This window comes from Pelodiscus sinensis, chromosome 5 (genome assembly GCF_052426305.1).
Source record: "Pelodiscus sinensis isolate ZL-2025 chromosome 5, ASM5242630v1, whole genome shotgun sequence".
NCBI lineage: Eukaryota > Metazoa > Chordata > Testudines > Trionychidae > Pelodiscus > Pelodiscus sinensis.
In genome coordinates this window covers 36,131,788-36,149,534 of record NC_143056.1, presented here as the reverse complement: position 1 = coordinate 36,149,534, position 17,747 = coordinate 36,131,788, and the positions used below count along the sequence as shown (strand labels likewise).

General features: G+C 44.0%; 1 long non-coding RNA gene across 1 annotated transcript in view; it reads right to left on the bottom strand.

Annotated features, from left to right (window-relative positions):
* The window catches only part of LOC142828966 (uncharacterized), a 28,720-nt gene extending 11,200 nt beyond the window's left edge, over window positions 1-17,520 (bottom strand). The window contains exons 1-2 of the long non-coding RNA XR_012903155.2: window positions 17,382-17,520; window positions 16,245-16,307 (exon numbers count right to left, since the gene is read on the bottom strand). This is a non-coding gene — a long non-coding RNA (uncharacterized LOC142828966). The remainder of the gene's footprint in view (window positions 1-16,244; window positions 16,308-17,381) is intronic.
* Window positions 17,521-17,747: the final 227 nt, after the last annotated feature.

The following is a 17,747-nucleotide window of genomic DNA, read 5'->3' as shown; positions in this document are numbered from 1 at the left end:
AGGGCTCTGAGTGCCAGGAGCCTGCCGCCAGCCTGCCCAGGACCCGGGACCCCCGAGGCACGCCACAGACCCGCTCGCCTGCGTCGTCTGAGGCCGGGGAGGTGTCCACCTGTGAGTACCCTCATGTTCCCCTTATGTGTACGGGGGGCTGGGGCGAGAGGGAGCCCCGGGACCATGCACCTGGGCCTTGCCCACCACGGAGCAGCAGCTGGGGATCCTGCAGGGGCCCTGGCCTTGCACAGTGGAGCTGGGTTTCACACACCTGGGCCCCTGGGGTAATTGACCGCTGGTCTTCTTGCACCACAGCTGCAGCACCTGGGCCTGCAGGGCGCACCACCCCGCCTGCAGCAGCCGCCTGCGCCCGGGCAAGCAGTACAGCCAGGAACCAGGAGGACTACCAGAGGTGGCACCTCCGGTTCCTGGATCGACAGCTCCGTCTCCAGGACCACTGGGTCCAGGAGGACCTCAGGCTGAGCCGGAGGAGTCTGGAGGCCCTGGAGGAGCAGGGCTGTGCCCTGCGAGGCCACCTCCAGAGCCTGCTGGATCGCTTCCCATTTCCTCCTCCCCCTGCTCCCCCTCTTGCTCCCCATGCTCCTCCTCTTGCTCCCCCTGCTCCCCCTGCTCCCACTCCTGCTTCCTCCACACCCCCTGTCCCTCCTGCCCCCCCCTCCACAACCATTCCCCACCAACGCCCCCGGACCCGCAGTGTGGCAAGACGGGAGAGGCAGCCGGACTCCCACCCCTGAGCTTTCCTTTCCCTTCCTCCCTTCCCTCCCCTCCCCTTCCAGCTCCCTCATCCCAGGTTTCCCCCTCCCTTCTCCCACCTTCATTCCTCCCTCCCCCCACCCCAGTTCTGTGAAATAAACAGATGTTTTTGTTGGAAAAACAGGTGTCTTTATTTGACAGTAGGTAGGGAGGGGAAAGGGGAAGGGGGGGGTAGGGTGGAAGAAGGCCCCAGTGGGGCATGCAAGGGAGAGGTCAGTCCTCCTCCTCCTCCACCTGGAAGCTCTCCCGCAGGGCTTCCCGGATCCGGATGGCCCCCCGCTGGGCTTCCCGGACGGCAGCGGTGAGGGGCTGACTGTAGTGTCCAGCCATGCGGTCAGCCTCAGCCATCTAGGCTGGCAGGAAAGCCTCCCCCTTCCGCTCACACAAATTGTGGAGCACACAACATGCCGCCACCACGGGAGGGATGTTGTGCTCAGCCAGGTCCAGACAGGTGAGGAGGCATTGAAAGTGGGCTTTCAGTCGCCTGAAGGCCCCCTCCACCACGATCCGGGCCTTGGTCAGCCTGGCATTGAAGGCCTGGTGGGAGGGATTGAGGTGCCCCGTGTAGGGCTTCATGAGCCACGGCTGCAGTGGGTAGGCGGCATCCCCCACCTGGCACACGGGCATGTCCACGTCCCTGACCCTGATGTGGCGGTCGGGGAAGAAGGTCCCGGCCTGCAGCCGCTGGCACACGGAGGAGTTGCGGTACACCCGGGCGTCATGTGCTTTGCTGGACCAGCCCACATTAATGTCCGTGAACTGTCCCCGGTGGTCACACACGGCCTGCAGGATCACGGAGAAGTACCCCTTTCTGTTGACGTACCGGGACGCCTGGTGTTCCGGGGCACGGATGGGGATGTGCGTCCCGTCGATGGCCCCCCCCGCAGTTGGGGAAGCCGAGGGCGCCGAATCCCTGGATGACGGCGTCCGGGTCGGCAAGGTGGACCACCCTGCGGAGCAGCACCTGGTTGATGGCCTTGACCACCTGCGGAGAGAGACACAGCAAAGCACCAATCAGTGGGGCGCCCGGGTGGCTGGGAGCGTGCGTGTCCTGGCAGTGCCCCGCACCCCACTCCTGGAAGCAACCCCCCTGGCGGCGTGTAGTACGGCCGGGACAGCCCGACCCCTCCGGTGCGGAGCGCTTTCGCCTCCTCCCACCCCCACCTTTGTCCCTGGGGCGGCCCATCCCCTCCTCGCAGCCCCCCTCCCCCTCCGGCTCAGTGGCCGACGAGCACCGTACCTGCATGAGCACCGCTCCGACAGTGGATCTCCCCACACCGAACTGGTTCCCGACGGATCGGTAGCTGTCCGGCGTGGAGAGCTTCCATAGGGCGATGGCCACACACTTCTGGAGGGGGATGGCAGGTCTCATGCGAGTGTCCCTTCTTTGCAGGGCAGGGGTGAGCCACTCGCAGAGCTCCAGGAAGGTGTCCCTCCTCATCCTAAAGTTCTGGGTCCACTGTCGGTCGTCCCAGCGCTCCAGGACGATGCGGTCCCACCAGTCGCTGCTGGTGTCCAGACGCCAGACGCGGCAGGGCACGCCGGTGCCGGGGCACCGACGCGGCTCCTCTACGGCCCCCAGGGCGGCCAGGCGGAGAGGCAGGGGGCTGACGTTCCCCAGGTGGTGCCAGGCAGCCTCGAGCCATTTCTGGCAGGCTTGCAGCAGCAAGTCCAGAAAGTGCACCAGAAGGTGCAGGGCGAGCCGTGGCTCCATGTTGCCACCTGCGGCAGCCCCCCCGAAGGGAAGCACCGACACAGATGGGCACAGAGACCGACGCTTTGCTGTCCCTCGGCGAGGTTGGCAAGCAAGCAGGAAAAGCTGAGAACCGGCTGTCCAGGGGGTTCCCTTTAAGCACGAGCCTCAGATAGCCTCAGACAGCAGCCACACAAAGCAACTACTGACCTGATGCCCTGCCAGAACCGGTTTCAGCTGCCCTTAAATGCCCCCCTGCGTCCAATCAGTGTGGACGCGCTAGTTCGAATTAGCAAAACGCTAATTCGAACTAGTTTTTAGTTCTAGATGCGTTAGTTCAAATTAGCTTAGTTCGAATTAACTAATTCGAACTAAGTTAGTTCGAACTAGCGCTGTAGTGTAGACATACCCTAACTGTGTACTGGACCTGGGTCCATGCACCTAAATTATTGTGTAGCTAAGGCAGAGCAGCTAAGTTTGGTTCTGTATCCAAGCTTCCAAAAGTGAATATCGACCATTATAAAGATTGCAGCAAATTTTGAAGTTCAGATCTCAGCTCCACCAGACTTTTGGGGGAGATAACTTTAGGACTTGGGTTGGTACCCATTTATAATATGTGTATATGGGAGCCCTTGGCAGAATAATTGTATCCAGTTGCATGCACATCTGTCCATAAAGGGCCTTCACCTTCCTATGTACACAATCAGCTACTCTGGCCAGTGAGGTGGGATGAGGGGAGCCAGAGTTCCCCATCCACTTCAAATATTAGCTCAACACTTTCTCTCATGATTGAGGCAAGATGGAAGTTATTCTCACTTACAGCTCCTAGGGTACATCTACACTGTGGCGCTATTTTGGGATACTTCCGGTATCCCAAAACATGTATTCTGTGTCTTGACAGTGAGCTCATTATTTTTAAATATCTTTCAATATTTCATGCTATTGTGAGGATTAAGGGTCATTTTGGAATAGCTGTTTATTTTGAAATAACCTCAAAATAAGCTACTCAATTTGTGTAACTCAAATTGCATAGCTTATTTTGAGCTCAGAGTTCAGTACAGATGCATCCCTACTGAGTTGTGCTGCAATATACCCATTAACCACTCTGAACCTCAGTTTATCCATTAGAAAAAGGAAACACATAGCCCATAGGGGTGTATGGGACTTGATTAATTTTTGAAAAAACAATAATTTAGCCTCAGATGAAAGATGCTGCTGTAAATCTCTTTTCTTCATCTCCAAAAACTATGTTGTTAAAACCATGAATGTTTGGAGGTGCACTAGTTTCCCTGCTCCTTCTGCAGTCTTAGATGGTACAGTCCACATTGTGATTTCTGACAGATGCCCAGACAGGGTGCATCTAGACAGTGATGCTATTTCAGAACACTTGTTCTATCCCGAAATAGTTATTCCACGTATTGACAGCACACCCAGCATTTTGAAATAGCTTTTGAAATTACAGTTGTGCTATTCCGATGCCTCTGTAAACCTCATTACACAAGGATTAAGGGACGTTTCAGAATACTGCTCTATTTCAAAATTTGGTGCTGTGTAGACAGCGCCAAATTTCAAAATAAGCTATTTCAAAATTAACTCGAAATAAGTTACGCAATTTATGCAACTCAGGTTGCATTGCTTATTTTGAGCTAGGTGTGCAGTGGAGACATATCCACAGTGAGGCATATTCAGCGATATAGACATTCACTTGCAGATAAGAAAACTTATATTTGCTGCTTTTGATGATTATACCACTCATATTATAGCCACTTACTATGAACTGCTGTTATTGATTTTTTTTATCTTTTTAATCTGACAGGTTTTAGTGCAAAGTAAATATTCATGTTTTTAAAGGAAAAAGAGAGAGGGGCCCATCACTTGCATTTAATCACACCAAACAAGCTCTTTAGACAATTTGTTCTGAAATTCCTCTAATTAGAGCTTGCCCTCCAGGTAATGCTCTGATCTGATTTACCAGTGGGTATAAATTAAGGACATTATGTAATTAGCCCTAAGACCACAAATGGAAGGAACAGCTGGGTGGCTCAGAGGGGAAGCAAATAAACATCTCCTGTGTGGCTTCTTAATATATAGATAGAGATAAAGGCCTCTTTTTTCTAGGTGTAGTATGCAATGACTGATACTGCAGTTAATATAAAGGGATTTTATGTTTGAATCGGTCTTGAAAGATGGCACTTGGTATTTTGTTAAGAATCATCCTGGCACCTCTCCAGACTGACACTGTTTTCAAGCTTCTTTTAGATTCACATCCATCTTATTTTTTGAGATATCAAAGTTTGAAGCCACGAGCAAAAAAGTCAGCCTTCACTTATTAGCAGTGACATCTCCATCAGCTCCCTGTTCCTTCAGAGCATTAAAGATTCCAGCTACATTGGTCCCTGATTTTTCCTTTTGTCTGATGGTGCCTTTCCAGGACTGGGCTATAAAGATCAGACTATCTAGTTTTATAGTCTGTAGTATGATAGAATAGAGCTGGTTAGAAAAAAAGCCCTAGTATAAATAGCTATTTTCTTCACTTTTTATTGATGACTTCAAAAAGTAATAAACAAAAATCCCAGCCAGCTCTCTAGTTGGACAAATTACTCCCTACCCCCGCCCCACACCTTTCCAACAAAAAACCACCTGACTGATTTGTTTTCTCGTTGAATGTCAAAATTTCAGCTAAAATTGGCCAAAACATTTCATTTAAAAAAAATGTTGGCCAGCTGTAGAGTACCTTTGGATCTTCCAATCTTTCTCTTATCTACCACTTCTACATGTAACACCATATTTATAGCTCTGCAAATACAGAGATATCTGCTTTATATATACAGGTATCCACTTTTGCAGATGTGGATAGCCGTGCTTCATTTTTGCAGATATAGTTGCAGCTGTGGATACAAATTTGTAGCTATGCAGGGCTCCAGCCATGTTTTCTAAATATGTTACTGACTTCTTTTCACATTCCATAACCACATAAGCCACAATATTAGGGGCTCATACAAATGCATATCCTTTAGTATGATATATGCCATCAGGTGCCAGCAATGCCCTTTGTCATGTATACTGACCATACCAGACAAAGGATAAATAGACACAAATCAGACATCAGGAACTGTAACACACAGAAAATTGTAGGGGAATATTTTAACCTACCTAGTCACTCAGTCATGGCTTTAAAAGTAATCATTCTTCTACAAAGGAATTTCACTAGCCAATTATTATACGTGATTTCTAATAATAATTTATTATATTATTCGTAATGATATAGCAGCAGTGTCCAATCTATGCCTTTTAAGGGTGACTGTGTTAAGAAAATTGTATGTATGGTCTTCTGTGACTTGTCCTAAATAAGTATAAACTAGCTGGAAATGGCCAGAACACAGCACATTCCAGCCACTCTGTAATGCTGGTAGACTAGGTGCCAGTCTTTCCAAGGCTATAGGCATCATCTAAGAACCCACAGATTCACTGCTGGAAACCAGACCAGCTCACCTGTATGTTAGCATTGTTCAGGATAAGTATTAGACTTATAAGGATATAAGTAGTGTTGATATTCTATAAAATACTGGTAAGTTGCTGCATGCATTAATCTTACTTGCAATGTCTGTATCCATTCTATGTGCTAATAGCTACAGTTTGCTTCACAATTGTAAAAATTCTGCTAGGAATGCTAAATAGGCCATTGTGAAACCCCATGATATAGTTTGCTAACTTCCTTTATACAGGCTACGTGCAGAAGGGCTCATCCTATCGTGGATTCTGAAAAAGGGAAATAAAGACAGATGACATGATTTTTTTCTTTTTGTTGTTTGGACTCTCACAGAGCTCGAGACAAGGAGACAAAAACAGAGATCCTAGGTTAGCACTAAAAATATTTAATTCTGACAGATCACTACATCCCTGTCACCTTTTGGAAATATAGGAGCTTATTTCTTCTTTGTTGACTGTGGGATTAGCTACAAGCACAGAGATACAAATTGACCTGGGATAAGTGAATTGTCTCTTGTAACTAGGAGCAACTTCAATATTTTGTGATCTTTGGCCCAAGTGAGTGTCACTAAGTCAAGCTCTCCTCTGTGGCAATCTAACTTGGAGTGCCCAAGGGGGCTGTCTGTGATTGTAAGGTTATGTAAGATTATTGTACTACTTTAGGAGTTCACATTGGTTACAGACTTGGTGAAACCTAACTGTAGAACATACCACTGGTTAGGAGTTTCTGCCCTGCTTTTTGACAGTCTGCACTGCGGTTGGCCCTCATAGTCGTGAATCATTCCAGATGGCATGACACACTCAACTGCAGTATGAACTTTAGGAAAGAAAATGTAGGAGGTGGTTACACTGGACCTTCAGCAATCAAAAGGCCTCCAAAATTCTGAATAAAGGGACTTGTGGGTGGTTTCTGCTCCATTTGTGCTTCCTGAGTGTTCATCTGATTGTGATCCCTTGACCTTTCTAAAAATATGTGCAGCTCTTAGTTTAAAATAATTAAGCATCTCTGCTAGTGAAAGGTACAAGTTAAGAGTCTGCCAGATTTTCAGTTAAATGGTTATTTTATTATATACATTTTTACATATTTGAGAGTCAAGGAATGTGCCTTTATGATTTTAACTACATCGCATTCAGGATCTTCATCCTTATTCTTAAGGTCAGCATAATTTTACCCATTCCCACTGGGACAGTGTAGTAGGGAGTAAATATTGTATCTGTATACATTTGGGATGGATGAATTAGTCACCAGTGCCAGAGCTCTAAGTGTACGTCTACACTACGTCCACGAGGCGTACAGATAGTTCGGAATAACTACATAGTTCGAACTATCTAGCTCGTGCCGCGTGTAGCCGCGCGGCACGGGGTTCGAACAAGCCGGCTTTTAAAAATGGCGGAGCCGGCTTTATGCTAATGAAGCCCGAGAAATTCAAATCCCGGGCTTCATTAGCAAGTTCGGTATGCATACATTACCCCCCTAGTTCGAACTAGGGGGGTAGTGTAGACATACCCTAATTGAATTATGTAAATATACCCTTGATACTATAATACACCATCTTATAGTCTATATTTTACAAAAAAATCTATTTTAGAAAAGCTTTGGGGAGTTCTAAAAACATGTTATTGGTACTGTGTTTCATATTCCTTCAGCAATAAATCTAGAATCTCATACTACCAAAAGCCAACAGTATAGTCCTTAGAAAAAAAGAGAAAAATGGTATTATAGTTTGGAAATCTCTAAAGCTGACTTGAAATAACTTTTCTATAGACCATGATATTTTGCTTTTAAGGTCTTTCCTGTGCAAAGATCCAATAAAAATGCCAAACTTCAATCCTGACAGAGTATTTGAGTTGATAGCCTTAGAGCCACTTGGGAAATGTTTTACTCCTCCCATGAAATAAATAATTCAGGATTTGTTGAAAAAACAAAATAAATTTTAAAAAATCAGCCATGTTGGGAAAAATAAATTAAATACAATGTTATGCTGAGACATTACAGCAATCAAAAAAAATTAAGTGCCTAAACTCTAATGAATCTGTTTTCATGATTTAGGATGTTGTTTTTTTTTTTACATAAAACACAGAACTCTAACATGAAAATGGATTTTCTAACACATTTCCATTCTGTGAAAATTATCCATTTTTTATTTAAATACAGTAAATGGATTGAATATAAAACATTGAGCAGATCTAACCTGATTTTAGATATTGATCTGAATTTTATTTTAGAGTCATCTTGCTTCAAATCCTCATCAGAATAACTCCTTAACCTTTCCAGTAGTTTCTCCTCATAAACAAATTTCATAGCTCAGTTTGAGGTCTAATTTTATATAGTGCCAAAAGAAATGGAAATTGAATAACTACATCCTGTTTGTCTCTGAAATCATCAGAGTTGCCTTTAGCTAAACATTCCCACCATTTCCTTAGGGTGTACAGGGTGATCAATATACAGAACTATTAATTATGTGACAGTAGTTACATCTCCACAGAGAGATGATATTGGACATTAAATAGTAAAATTGATAGGTGTATCATGGACTAAATTTTGTAGCCAACAGCACAGTTTCTTCAGAATAGGACCTTGAATTCACAGGATAGCAAAGGAAGGCCCATTTACCTTTTTAACGGCTTGCCTGATTATAAGCAGTGCCCGTCTTTAAAGAAAAATCAGTCTATATACATGGTGAAGAACATGTTAGTAAATCTTGTGTCTACAAGAACACTAACATTTCTCTAGTATCAAGCATTATGAGGGAAACCCATTTCTATAATAACTGGAATGCTATTAAAATGTGTATCAAAAGAATTAAACTTTACTTTTGGGGCTTGTCCTATTGGAAAGCCAAAATAATGACACCAAGCTCCTATTTCTAGTGTAAGGCCATGTCTGTATGAGCAAGTGTACAATGTCTCAGGTGTACTGTGTTACAATAAGATCTCCCACGTAGCTGCTCTATGGTAATGGGATAGTGCTCTCCCATGGATATAACAAAACCACCTCCAAGAAGTGACAGTAGCTATGTCAGTAGGGGCACGTCTATACTGGGGAGTTATTTCAAAATTTTGAAATAAGGCGACTGTCCACACTACCAAAGCTGTTATCATATATATAGTAGCCCAATGTCTGTGACTCTGTAAGGGTATGTTTACACTTGCAGCTTAGTTCAGAATAGGGCTGCAAATGTAGGCATTGGGAATTGCAAATCAAGCCCAGGATTTAAATATCCCGCGCTTGATTTGAATCTTCCCGGCTGGGCGCCATTTATTTTTTTTTGAAATGTACAAGCCCGGAATAACTGCCCGTGTCTACAAACAAAGTCCTATTTTGAACTACTTGTTAAACCTCATTGCAAGAGGAATAACAGGTAGTTCGAAACAGAGCTTTATTTCAAACACCCGTTTCACTGCCGTGTGTAGACGAGGGCAGTTATTCTGGGCTTGTGAATTTCAAAAATGGCGCCCGGCTTGGAAGAGGCAAATCAAGCACGGGATATTTAAATCCCGGGCTTAATTTGCAATTCTGCATGCCTACATTTGCAGCCCTATTCTGAAATAGGCTGCTAGTGTAAACATACCCTAATGCTGAAACACTGGCTGTTCCCTCTGAGTGGTGCTGTTGCCTCCCGCCGTGGCGCTCCGCTGACTTCTGTGCTGCTCAGCCGGGCTACCGCGTGGGAGCAAGCGATGCAAATGGTCGTTTGGGGTCCACGCTCCCCATGCGGCATGATGGTGATGCATGGGGAGCGCAGGGCCCAAACAGCTGCTTGTGCTGTTTGCTCCTGCACAACGGCCTGGCTGAGTGGTGCAGAAGTCAGCTGAACGCCATGCCAGGAGGCAACAGTGCCACCCAGAGGGAACATAGCCTGGGAGAATATCTCTTACTGACCCAGAAGTGTTCTCACCAGCACTTTTGTCAGTGTAACTTACATCACTCAGAGGAGTGTATTTTCACCCCTCGGAATGAAAAACCTTGTACTAACAAAAGTGATAGTATAGATGCAGCCTTAGAGGATCTTTGTATACTAGATTGTTAGTGAAGCAAGAGTGAATGTTGTTCACCCTGAGCTGGTGTGATTTTTAGGAGAATGTTATGACTGGAGGAAAGAAGAAAACATTTTTTGTGAGTTTTTTATTTAATAGAAAAATTACTGCATCTTGGAATTATGCAGAACTGTGAAATGGTACAAGACATTCTGAGGGAGCTGGATCAATGGGCAGAGTTCAGGTACTACTGTGTCCATTTGCTCTTCAGTTACACACATCTAAGTTGCGTCTACACTGCACATTTATTTTGAAATAAGCTATTCTGGAATAGTTATTCCGAAATAGCTTATTTTGAAATAGCACGTCTACACTGTAGGGAAGCCTCAAAATTAGTCCGAAGCAGGCTTCCCTAATGTAGTCATGCTGTCTCAATTTAGAGCCCCAGGAGGCACTGGGGAGGAATAACTTAGAATGGCCCTGGAGAGGGGTTATTTCAAAATAGCGGCAGTGGAGGTTCTACACACGACTTATTTCGAAATAGCTATTTCGGAATAAGCGTTATTCCTTGTAGGATGAGGTTTAAAGATTTTGGATTAAGCCTTCCGTTATTTCAAAATTATTTTGAAATAACGGAATGGCTGTGTAGATGCTCACATTGTTATTTTGAAATAACGTTAGTTATCTTGAAATAACGGTGCAGTGTAGATGCACATTTAAAGTGGAAACTTGATCCCGGTTCTCAATGTTTTAATCTGTCCTTCAAATAATAGTTTTAGGCCCTGTCTATATTAAGGAAATCCATAGCTGTATAAGCATCTCAAATCATTTAGACTAATGCAAACTTCTAATTTAACCAAAGCAAGGCTGATAGCAATACACCTTAATCTGGTAATGTACCAAAGATGCAGTTATACCACTGAACATTTAAAAAATATAGTCAAGGACTTAATCATAGTAATCTTCTTTTGATTTGAAACTCATTGTTGCTGGTGTTACTTTTCCTTCCCATATACCAATTTGACTACTGAACATGGACCAAATCCAAAAACCAGCTCCCATGGCTATAGATATGTCTGCATCTACTTATACTGACCAAAGGGCTATTGCTTTTAAGAGTGAAGCTGGAAGTGTTTTCTTTGATGTTTTAAAGGCAGGAAAGAATTTGAAACCTTTTGTTGTGCCACTGCAAGCAAAGAATGTTACAGTTTTTGGAATGGTAGCTGAAGCCAATTATAATGTGACCAACCAATGTGACTGATTTGTATTGACACTCAAATAATCATTAAAATGATACAATATGTGAGGTTCAGAATTCAATCTTTGTTCAAATTTTCCAAATTTCTATCTATCGTAGTTTCTTATTCGATCCTCTTCATGGTAGCTTTTGAGCACAGCATAATCTTTAAGATAATTAACTTCAAAACATAAAATCTTGTAAGGAAGTACTGTTTTACCCATTTTACAGATAGGAAACTTGAGGCTACATGACTTGCTCTTTGTCACACAGAGAGTCTATGGAAAAGCAAGGAATTTCAATTCTGTGTATCTGAAGTCCTGGCCAGCCTTCCTGTCTTTCAGGGATTTGGACTTCGGGGTACTAATTGGATCCATCATTGTATTGGGATCAGCTGTGAAGCTTAAACTGAGTAGCTTTCATAAACATTCTTGACAGTAAACGTGTTCAATAAAATATTCACTAAAAGCAAACTGGAGTAAAATAGTTGAAGCCATAAAATAGAATGAACTATATTTAAATATTTTTGCAATGTTTGCCTGAGAAAGGTGATACAAATACCAACCCCCTCCATTATATTAGATGGCTATTGGCTTAAATTTGACCCTTTATCACTAGTAAACTTCATAAACAGTCCAAACACAAAACATGCTCTGCTGACTGGAAGATTTATTCAGGAGGATTTTATTTTTCCTATTGAATGGCCAAGGCTTTTCAATTCTCTTCTCCGCTCAACCACCAAAGATGGTGTTAAAAAAAAGAGCAAGAGAAAACAGAAAGTCATCAGTTTTGTAAAGTAAATATTAAAATATTAAAATCAAGAAAAGTACTTTAGGGATCAAACAGAATAACCTTATTAAGCAGGATTTTAAAGTTACCTGTAGTCCTACCGTTTAAGCTGGGATTTAATGAAATAACTCAGAGATGACTAAATAGAACATAGCTATAATACAAAAGAAAGTAAATAATAATTGCAAATCTCTGTACCACATAATCTCTGCAATGGGACTGCAGAGAGGACACTACTGGACTTCTTGCATAGTGGGACCTCTACTGTTGTGTACCCCAGAGATGTATCTCTGCAAAAGTCCTGAATAATAGAAAGAGGGGACTTGCAGTTATATAGTAGCATCCTGTGCTAGTGGTGTAGGTGGGCTGGAAGAACTGATCCACTACATAATCCTTTCCCAGGGATAAAACAAGGGCCTATCAGCTTTCAGCAGCCTGAATATTTTTTCTTTTTATTTAGTCTAATCACATCCTTCCTTTTTCTACTCTGAAGCACACTATATCCACATTCTGGCCAGGCCTTTTCCATCTCACTTCACCTGTATAATACTAGGACTTACATGGGTGGAGAGAAATTTGCCCTTGACTGAAAGGGTAAAATTGGAGAGAAAAAATGTCTGTAGGCTAGACTCATAGGCTACATCTACACTGCTTCCCTTTTCCGCAAGAGGAAATGAAAATGGAGTGCTCGTTTGCATATGTCACGCTGCTATTTGCATTTCCTCCTCAGATCCCTTTCGCGCAAGAGGTTTTTGTGCAAAAAATGAGGAAGAATGGTTCTTGCACAAAAGGGGAGTTTTGCGCAAAAAGGCTCCCATCTACACAGCGCTTTTTTTCCACAAAAAACTCTTGCGCAAAAGGGATCCGAGGATGAAATGCAAATGAGAGTGCAACATATGCAAATGAGTGCTCCATTTGCATTTCTTCATGCGGAAAAGGGAAGCAGTGTAGATGTAGCCATAGTCAGTGTAAGCTAGCCTAGCTTCTTTGACTTCAGTGGATCTATGATGATTTACATTGTGCTAAGGATCTGGTCTTATATCTTCCCAGCAGAAGACAAGGTTGCAGTTCACACTGTTTTCCCCCAGTAAAGCACAACTACCCTGCCATACTGTAAAGAAAATAAATGAGACAGTTTAAACTAAAACCTGTTTTCATGATGAAGGAGGGAAGAATATACAGTCATGGTCATTTTTGTGACCTCAGAATGTATGATTTTATGAATGAGGACAGATTCATGTTTCACCACAAGAGCAAATATGAAATCACAGCTGATGAGCATAAAAATATATTAGCGATGAATGAACCACAAACATTTCAGAGATTGAGTTTGAAGCAATTAACTATGCCATTGTCGGGCTGTTTATCTAAATTTTAGCTGAACTACCCACAAGTCTTGATCATATAAAATCAAGCTAAATAGCACCAGGTACAAACTCTTTGCAAACTTTCAATACTTACTGGTTATGTATAAAGTAGGGTAAAGTACAGACTTTCTTTGGGTGTTTTTCTGTCTCTTCTGGTTCCAGCTGGAATTTGGAACCACAGAGACATGTATATTGTTTTTGTTTAGAAGCTTTATGTATGGAAAAAAAAATAGATAATCAGAAAAAAAAAAGTGATGCCCAGGTATTTGGTGATCCAAGAAGCCATCCATAACATGCTCAGATATTTCGATGATAGGAAAGTTTAGATTCCTATAGTTAGAAATAATCTAGTGACACTGGACAAGAATAAAACAGGATGGCTATAAAACAATAAGATACATGACACTTTTCTTTGGTGCTGTAGCTTATCAGATTACGGCTACGTCTACACTGGCCCCTTTTCCAAAAGGGGCATGCTAATTTTAAACTTCGTAATAGGGAAATCCGCGGGGGATTTAAATATCCCCCGCGGGATTTAAATAAAGATGTCCGCCGCTTTTTTCTGGCTTGTAGAAAAGCCGGAAAAGAGTGTCTAGACTGGCCCGATCCTCTGGAATAAAGCCCTATTCCGGAGGATCTCTTATTCCTACTTCAAACCCCGCAGATTTCCCTATTACGAAGTTTAAAATTAGCATGCCGCTTTCTGAAAATGGGCCAGTGTAGACGTAGCCATTATGTTTCTTCAAGCTGGATATCAGTCTACTACAGGTTGAAACTCTCTAGCCTGGCATTCTTTGGTCCTACAACATCCGTGGCCCTGCATGATGTGAGTTAGCTGGATGTCCTCTTATGTTTTCTGCAGTCCCTTAAAGTATGTTTACAGCTACCAGTCCTTGTTCTCAATGTTCTGTGTTGTTATTTAGCTCTAATTTACCCCTACATGTCTTCTTGTAGACGGAGCTTGGTCCTGCCTTGAGGGCGGGGGGCTGGACTCGATGACCTCTCGAGGTCCCTTCCAGTCCTATGATTCTATGATTCTATGATTCTAAGAGCCCAGTAAGCAGTGGAAGTGTTGGTAATGCTGCTAAACAATATTGACCGCCTGTGGTTTGGCAAATTCTCTGGTTCAGCAGAGAATGCCAGACTAGAGAGATTCAACCTGTACTTATCAATTCAAAAAAAGGAAATCACCAGCAAATCTCTTCTCTAGTTGCATTGTACTGCTGACAAGCTCATGCCCTGAAGCATCAGAACTGATTATCCTTAAAGCCTTGCTAAAGCAGGACACACAGACTCACACCCACCTCCCATACATAAATAAATCTTACTTCTGCTTGGCCATGTCTATAATAGGCGATTATTTCAAATTTACTAAATTTGATTTCTGGGCACCTGATTTTATAAATTCAAAGTTCTGTGTTCTCACTACGGAGAAGATCAAATGCAGTCCAAGGTAGTTATTCACATTAATGGAGCTTTCTGTATCTATGATGATTCAGAGCCCCAAGAAGCACTCTGGAAAGCTGCAGGACTCCTAGAGGCCAACTAGTTTGAATTACCATTTAATCTCGAATATACTGCACACTTTTTTCCGGGTCAAAGTCAAAGTGCACATTATATATAGGAGTTATTGTTTAAAGTTTTATTTTGGCAGTTCCGCGTCAGAAGACAACGAACCTCCACTATGCCAACGCCATGCTAAGACGGCATTAAACATGAAATCAACATCAACTGAAATGGCAGGGTTTCCTACAGTGCTTTAAAATATTTAAAAACAATAAATAATATGAAATTTACATCTTACTTGTCATATGAAATAGTTTATAGTTAATTAATTGCTGACATTTATGAAAATAAGTTATAAACATTACTAAAATCAACCGAATTTAAAGGTAATAGGGTGTGCATTATATATAGGAGTATAGATTTTTTTCATTATGATAAAATTCAAAAGTCAGGATGCGCATTATTCATCTCAGTGCATTATATTCGAGATTTTATGGTAATGACACCGAGCACCTACACTAAAGTTATTTTAGACTTACAAGTTCAGGAATAGCATTATTGAGTGTGAAAAGCAGGACTACAGAGTTCAAATTCCACGGCCCCTTATTCTGGAATAACGGGGTTAGTAGTGTGGCTGCAATGCTTAGAAAATTAACGTTGGGGGTCTAATTTCAGACTAAGGTCCTGGTGTAAACTAGGCCCCTGAGAATTTAAGATGACACTATTTTAAATGGTTATGAACTTCCTCCTGCTGATACCACAATCTGGTCTCTGAGATCAGTGAGATGGAAGCTGCCCGGTAGCTTGTTACAAAATGCAGATTTGCATTAAAACACTTTATTTACAAATACCATTTAAAGTCTTATGTCTGACTAAGAAATCCTTTGCCTATCAGTCCAGGAAAGCTGCTGTGCACAAAATGGGGGCAAACTTTCACTTCAAGCATATTGATTTTTTTAAGCTTGTATAAACTTGTACCTTACAGAGGTGTGAAAAGTAAGTAACATGATGTAATGGTAATGGCTTGATATTTTCTTCAGATTTTTTCTCATAAAACGGAGCAGTGCTGACTAAAGGAATGTTCTGAACAGATGTCTAAGGCAAGCAACATCAGTATTACTAGAGTTTAAAGTACAGTAAGTCTTTGAACCTTTTTAAGAGCGTGTGTTATTCAGGAGCCCAGAGCTTATAGACAATATTTATGTTCCCGATACAATGAGGGCATTCATAGCACTGTATGTGTGGATACAGCTCAGTGACTTCACACACAGTTCAGTAAGGCTTGGATAAAGCTGCCTCACTGGGTTGTATGGATGCTCTGTTTGCCTTTCAGTAATTTCTTCTTAGTTAAATAAGCAGAATAAACTTTCCAAATAAACAAGAAGGCAATAACGTTTCATTGCTTGAAAAGTTGACTCACCTTGCACTGAATCAAAGATCATTTCCAGAAGTAAACATTTCCTTGGAGACATTCAAACAGGGTCTGTAAAGGATTTCCTTAGATTTTAAAGAGACATGAGGAATATACTTATGGGTGGATTGTTGTTGGCTTTTCTGCCCCCCTTTTTGCTTCTCACAAATGCAGTGCAAATACTCCCTCAAGCACAGAAACTGTCCCTGTAAATGCTTTCTGGGATTCCAGAAAAGAAGAATGGTCCAGTGCTTAGGGCTTTAGTCTAGAATATGGGAAAGCTGGTTATAATGCCTGCCTGGGATATAAGCTTCCTGTGTGACCTTAAGGAAGTCAGTTAACTTCTCCGTGCATGTTAGTTCCTCACCTGTAAAATGGGAATAATGGCACTGCCCAATCACTCCAAGTGTATGTGGGTAAATATATCAAAGATTCTGAGGCACCTAGATTCTAGGGTAACAAATAAAGGTTAAATAATTATCTGTACTGACCGATAGGCCACAGGACTGCTGACAGAGCTCTAGGGCCTTTACATCACCACCAGAGACCCGGGCGGCACTGAAGTGCTGGCGGGGAGAGGCTAGTCCCTGCCTACTCCTTTTGTCTGAGGCCCTGACCCTTTGAGGATTGTGGAGCCAGGACCCTCCCACACCTTGCCCAGCAACGCCCCTGATAGGCCATGCTCCAAGGGCCAGGGAAGTTACAAGGCCACCTGCACACAGATTGCAGAGCTGAGAAGCAGTAAAGGTAAATGTATCTGGCCTCCCAAGGAATGATGCAAGGAGCAGGACACCCTTCTTTGTAGCTGTACCAGTCTCACCTGACTGCACCCCCGGCCCGGCCCCTGTTACAGGGGCGGGCCGCCTTAAGCGTCACCCTTGTGTGCTTGTTGCAGGTCGTTGTGGGGGTTTTTTTAACCTCGGTTTCTCCCGCTATCCGCGGGGTGGGGAAAGGGGGGCCCAGGCCCGCCCCTGCTCACAGGCCACAGACCCGGGCCCGGGCCCTAAGTACGCGGAACCGTCTAGCTCCGGTCCGGCTGACGGGGCATCCCGCTGTAACGCGTCAGCCCACCAGCCTAAAAATGGCTCTGCCCTGGGCTACTTCCTTTCCCCGTCCCTGGCTGCACCAGTCTCGCCAGGGGCTCACCTTGCCTTTGGCCAACAGGCTGGCGGAGTTGCTTCACTCTGCCGTCCGCAGATCGGCCCTGCTGGCCAGTCAAGACCCTCACCGAGTCCTCTACCCCCCCCTCACTCGCGGCGTTCCTTCTTTGGCACGGCGGCGGCGTTTTTAAGCGTCCCGCCGCTTACGTCCTACCTGATGTCATCCTCTTAGGCGGGGGCGGGGATACCCGTTCCCGCCGCCATTTTTCTGTCACACGGGTCTGCCTGGGTGGGTGAATCCCTCCGCGCTGTCCCGGCTCCTGCCGCCATGCCGCGGGCTCCTCGCCGGCAGATCGGCTGGCCCCGCCAGACCCGGCGCGGCACAGGAGCATGCCGCACAGCACCAGGCGGC